The sequence below is a fragment of the Cryptomeria japonica genome, unplaced genomic scaffold (assembly GCF_030272615.1).
Source record: "Cryptomeria japonica unplaced genomic scaffold, Sugi_1.0 HiC_scaffold_174, whole genome shotgun sequence".
Taxonomy (NCBI): domain Eukaryota; kingdom Viridiplantae; phylum Streptophyta; class Pinopsida; order Cupressales; family Cupressaceae; genus Cryptomeria; species Cryptomeria japonica.
The window spans coordinates 117,364-122,500 of NW_026728996.1; positions in this window are offsets into that span (position 1 = coordinate 117,364).

A 5,137-nucleotide genomic window follows, 5' to 3' on the forward strand; every position below is an offset into this window, starting at 1 on the left:
GTAGTCGTTCCGATGCGTCCATGTCGTGGCCAAATCGATAATTCGATTTGAGCCCTCGTATAGCATTTGGGTCTCTCGATGTGATTCCGCATTCCAGTCCCTTTGGGCACTGCTTGAGCCGCATCCCAGGGGGTTCCCTTCCCAATAATCTGCCTCGCAACCCGATTGCTATGCGGTGAGGCTCCTCGGCCGCCTCGGAACTATCTGTGTATCAGACGCATCGCGGGATAAGGGGTTGGCAACGGTAGTCGCCCCAAGCGCGTCCGATGCTTGGACCATTCCGAGGCGGCCCTGAAGCCTCTTCCGTCTAGCCGTTGGGTCCTTCTCGCCGCATCCCTCGCCTCGCACCCCGATTGCTATGCGGTGAGGCTCCTCGGCCGCCTCGGAACTATCTGTGTATCGGACGCGTCGCGGGATAAGGGGTTGTCACTGGTAGTCGCCCCAAGCGCGTCCGATGCTTGGACCATTCCGAGGCGGCCCTGAAGCCTCTTCCGTCTAGCCGTTGGGTCCTTCTCGCCGCATCCCTCGCCTCGCACCCCGATTGCTATGCGGTGAGGCTCCTCGGCCGCCTCGGAACTATCTGTGTATCGGACGCGTCGCGGGATAAGGGGTTGTCATTGGTAGTCGCCCCAAGCGCGTCCGATGCTTGGACCATTCCGAGGCGGCCCTGAAGCCTCTTCCGTCTAGCCGTTGGGTCCTTCTCGCCGCATCCCTCGCCTCGCACCCCGATTGCTATGCGGTGAGGCTCCTCGGCCGCCTTGGAACTATCTGTGTATCGGACGCGTCGCGGGATAAGGGGTTGTCACTGGTAGTCGCCCCAAGCGCGTCCGATGCTTAGACCATTCCGAGGCGGACCCGAAGCCTCTTCCGTCTAGCCGTTGGGTCCTTCTCGCCGCATCCTTCGCCTCGCACCCCGATTGCTATGCGGTGAGGCTCCTCGGCCGCCTCGGAACTATCTGTGTATCGGACGCGTCGCGGGATAAGGGGTTGTCACTGGTAGTCGCCCCAAGCGCGTCCGATGCTTGGACCATTCCGAGGCGGACCCGAAGCCTCTTCCGTCTAGCCGTTGGGTCCTTCTCGCCGCATCCCTCGCCTCGCACCCCGATTGCTATGCGGTGAGGCTCCTCGGCCGCCTTGGAACTATCTGTGTATCGGACGCGTCGCGGGATAAGGGGTTGTCACTGGTAGTCGCCCCAAGCGCGTCCGATGCTTGGACCATTCCGAGGCGGACCCGAAGCCTCTTCCGTCTAGCCGTTGGGTCCTTCTCGCCGCATCCCTCGCCTCGCACCCCGATTGCTATGCGGTGAGGCTCCTCGGCCGCCTTGGAACTATCTGTGTATCGGACGCGTCGCGGGATAAGGGGTTGTCACTGGTAGTCGCCCCAAGCGCGTCCGATGCTTGGACCATTCCGAGGCGGACCCGAAGCCTCTTCCGTCTAGCCGTTGGGTCCTTCTCGCCGCATCCCTCGCCTCGCACCCCGATTGCTATGCGGTGAGGCTCCTCGGCCGCCTTGGAACTATCTGTGTATCGGACGCGTCGCGGGATAAGGGGTTGTCACTGGTAGTCGCCCCAAGCGCGTCCGATGCTTGGACCATTCCGAGGCGGCCCCGAAGCCTCTTCCGTGTAGCCGTTGGGTCCTTCTCGCCGCATCCCTCGCCTCGCACCCCGATTGCTATGCGGTGAGGCTCCTCGGCCGCCTTGGAACTATCTGTGTATCGGACGCGTCGCGGGATAAGGGGTTGTCACTGGTAGTCGCCCCAAGCGCGTCCGATGCTTGGACCATTCCGAGGCGGCCCCGAAGCCTCTTCCGTGTAGCCGTTGGGTCCTTCTCGCCGCATCCCTCGCCTCGCACCCCGATTGCTATGCGGTGAGGCTCCTCGGCCGCCTTGGAACTATCTGTGTATCGGACGCGTCGCGGGATAAGGGGTTGTCACTGGTAGTCGCCCCAAGCGCGTCCGATGCTTGGACCATTCCGAGGCGGACCTGAAGCCTCTTCCCTCTAGCCGTTGGGGCTTTCTCGCCGCATCCCTCGCCTCGCACCCTGATTGCTATGCTGTGAGGCTCCTCGGCCGCCTTGGAACTATCTGTGTATCGGACGCATCGCGGGATAAGGGGTTGGCAGTGGTAGTCGCCCCAAGCGCATCCGATGCTTGGACCATTCCGAGGCGGCCCTGCAGCCTCTTCCGTCTAGCCGTTGGGGCCATCTCGCCGCATCCCCCACCTCGCACCACGATTGCTATGCGGTGAGGCTCCTTGGCCGCCTCGGAACTATCTGTGTATCGGACGCATCGCGGGATAAGGGGTTGTCACTGGTAGTCGCCCCAAGCGCGTCCGATGCTTGGACTATTCCGAGGCGGCCCTGCAGCCTCTTCCGTCTAGCCGTTGGGGCCATCTCGCTGCATCCCCCACCTCCTCGGCCGCCTCGGAACTATCTGTGTATCGGACGCATCGCGGGATAAGGGGTTGGCAGTGGTAGTCGCCCCAAGCGCGTCCGATGCTTGGACTATTCCGAGGCAGCCCTGCAGCCTCTTCCGTCTAGCCTTTGGGGCCATCTCGCCGCATCCCTCGCCTCGCACCCCGATTGCTATGCGGTGAGGCTCCTCGGCCGCCTGGGAACTATCTTCGTATCGGACGCATCGCGGGATAAGGGGTTGTCACTGGTAGTCGCCCCAAGCGCGTCCGATGCTTGGACTATTCCGAGGCGGCCCTGTGGCCTCTTCCGTCTAGCCGTTGGGGCCATCTCGCCGCATCCCCCACCTCGCACCCCGATTGCTATGCGGTGAGGCTCTTCGGCCGCCTTGGAACTATCTTCGTATCGGACGCATTGCGGGATAAGGGGTTGTCACTGGTAGTGGCCCCAAGCGCGTCCGATGCTTGGACTATTCCGAGGCGGCCCTGCAGCCTCTTCCGTCTAGCCGTTGGGGCCATCTCGCCGCATCCCCCACCTCGCACCCCGATTGCTATGCGGTGAGGCTCCTCGGCCGCCTTGGAACTATCTTCGTATCGGACGCATCGCGGGATAAGGGGTTGTCACTGGTAGTCGCCCCAAGCGCGTCCGATGCTTGGACTATTCCGACGCGGCCCTGTGGCCTCTTCCGTCTAGCCGTTGGGGCCATCTCGCCGCATCCCCCACCTCGCACCCCGATTGCTATGCGGTGAGGCTCCTCGGCCGCCTTGGAACCATCTTCGTATCGGACGCATCGCGGGATAGGGGGCTGTCACTGGTAGTCGCCCCAAGCGTGTCCGATGCTTGGACCATTCCTAGGCGGCCCTGAAGCCTCTTCCGTCTAGCCGTTGGGGCCTTCCCGCCCCATCCCTCGCCTCGCACCCCCGATTGCTATGCGGTGAGGCTCCTCGGCCGCCTTGGAACCATCTGTGTATCGGACGCATCGCGGGATAAGGGGTTGGCACTGGCAGTCGCCCCAAGCGCGTCCGATGCTTGGACCATTCCGAGGTGGCCCTGAAGCCTCTTCCGTCTAGCCGTTGGGGCCTTCCCGCCCCATCCCTCGCCTCGCACCCCGATTGATATGCGGTGAGGCTCCTCGGCCGCCTTGGAACTATCTGTGTATCGGACGCATCGCGGGATAAGGGGTTGGCACTGGTAGTCGTCCCAATCGCATCCGATGCTTGGACCATTCCGAGGCGGCCCTGCAGCCTCTTCCGTTTAGCCGTCGGGGCCTTCCCGCCGCATCCCTCGCCTCGCATCCCGATTCCTATGCGGTGAGTCTTCTCGGCCGCCGCGGAACTATACCTGTTATTGCTACTGCATCCTTCGGCTGGTAACCTCCTCTGCCGCCTTGGAACGTTCTCTTTGTCGGACGCGTCGCGGGATAAGGGGTTGGCACTGGTAGTCGCCCCAAGCGCGCCCGATGCATAGACCGCTCCGAGTCGACCTTGCTTTCAGCCTCTCACATGCATAGACCTCTCTGAGTCGACCCTGCAGCCTCTCACGTTTAGCCTTTGGAATCTCGCCTCACAACATGATTGCTATCCTTGATGCATCCCTTGCCTCGAGCCCTGATTGCTTTCTTGGCTGCATCCCTCCTCTCCTCACAGCCCGGTTGTCATCACTGCTTCATCCGTCGCTTCATGCATTCTGGCTGCTGGGCCCTTCCCACCGCACACCTCGATTGCTATCTCTTCTGCATCACACACCCCGATTGCTATCTCTGCTACATCCCTCGGCTCTCACTTCTGCATCCTTCGCCTCACACCTCGATTGCTATCAATGCTGCATCCGTAACCTCACACCCCGATTGCTATGCGGGGAGGCTCCTTGGCCGCCTTGGAAATTTCTGTGTGTCGGACGCACCGCGGGATAAGGGGTTGGCACTGGTAGTCGCCCCAAGTGCGCCCGATTCTTAGACCGCTTCGAGGTGACCTCGTAGCCTCTTTCGTCCAGGCTTCCTGCCTTCAACGCCCTTTTTACACCTCGATTGCTATGCGCGGGCTCGTTGGCGTCTATCACCTCTCTGCGAAGAGTGGCACGATGATTGTTGGGGTAAATCGTAGCAGTCCGATCTCTGGCCTTGGGCCATTGTGAGGGCTGATCGATTTCTTGTGCGCATCTCGTGTTCGCCCAGTAACAGACTCGACGACTTGTAATCGGTCTTGTTCCCGATTGTTCCTGGAGGTAGTCTTCGGAACTCTTGGATTTGACCTGTCACTCGAACTGTCCTCTTCCGAGGATGCTTGTGTGTGTGTGCTTGTGCCATTTCCTTGGCGGTATTAACGAGATATTAAAGAGCGGAGTGAGCGCCTCGCCCAGCTATGTTTGGGGCTCTCACTCCCTTACCCGGTGTGCGACCGCTTTGCACGTAGGTTGCGGAGCATCGCGACTCTTTCGATGTTTGGCGGTTGTCTTCCGGTGATGCGTTGGTCCCGAAGTGCACGTTACTAGCATTTCTGCCATTGTTCTCGATCTTTGGCACGTTCCTTCGTTGCAATTGGATATATATCTCCGTTTATACGCGCAGGCTTCTCCCGCCTATTCAGCGCTGTCCCACTCTCAGCACTCTCGTGGTCTCCTTGGCTTCTCTCTCCCGTGAGCGAGCTCTCTTCTCGAGTCTTTTCCATGTCCCATGGAGGTTGCCTTGCGAAATTCGGGCACACAAACGTGACCGGATAAGAGCGGAAT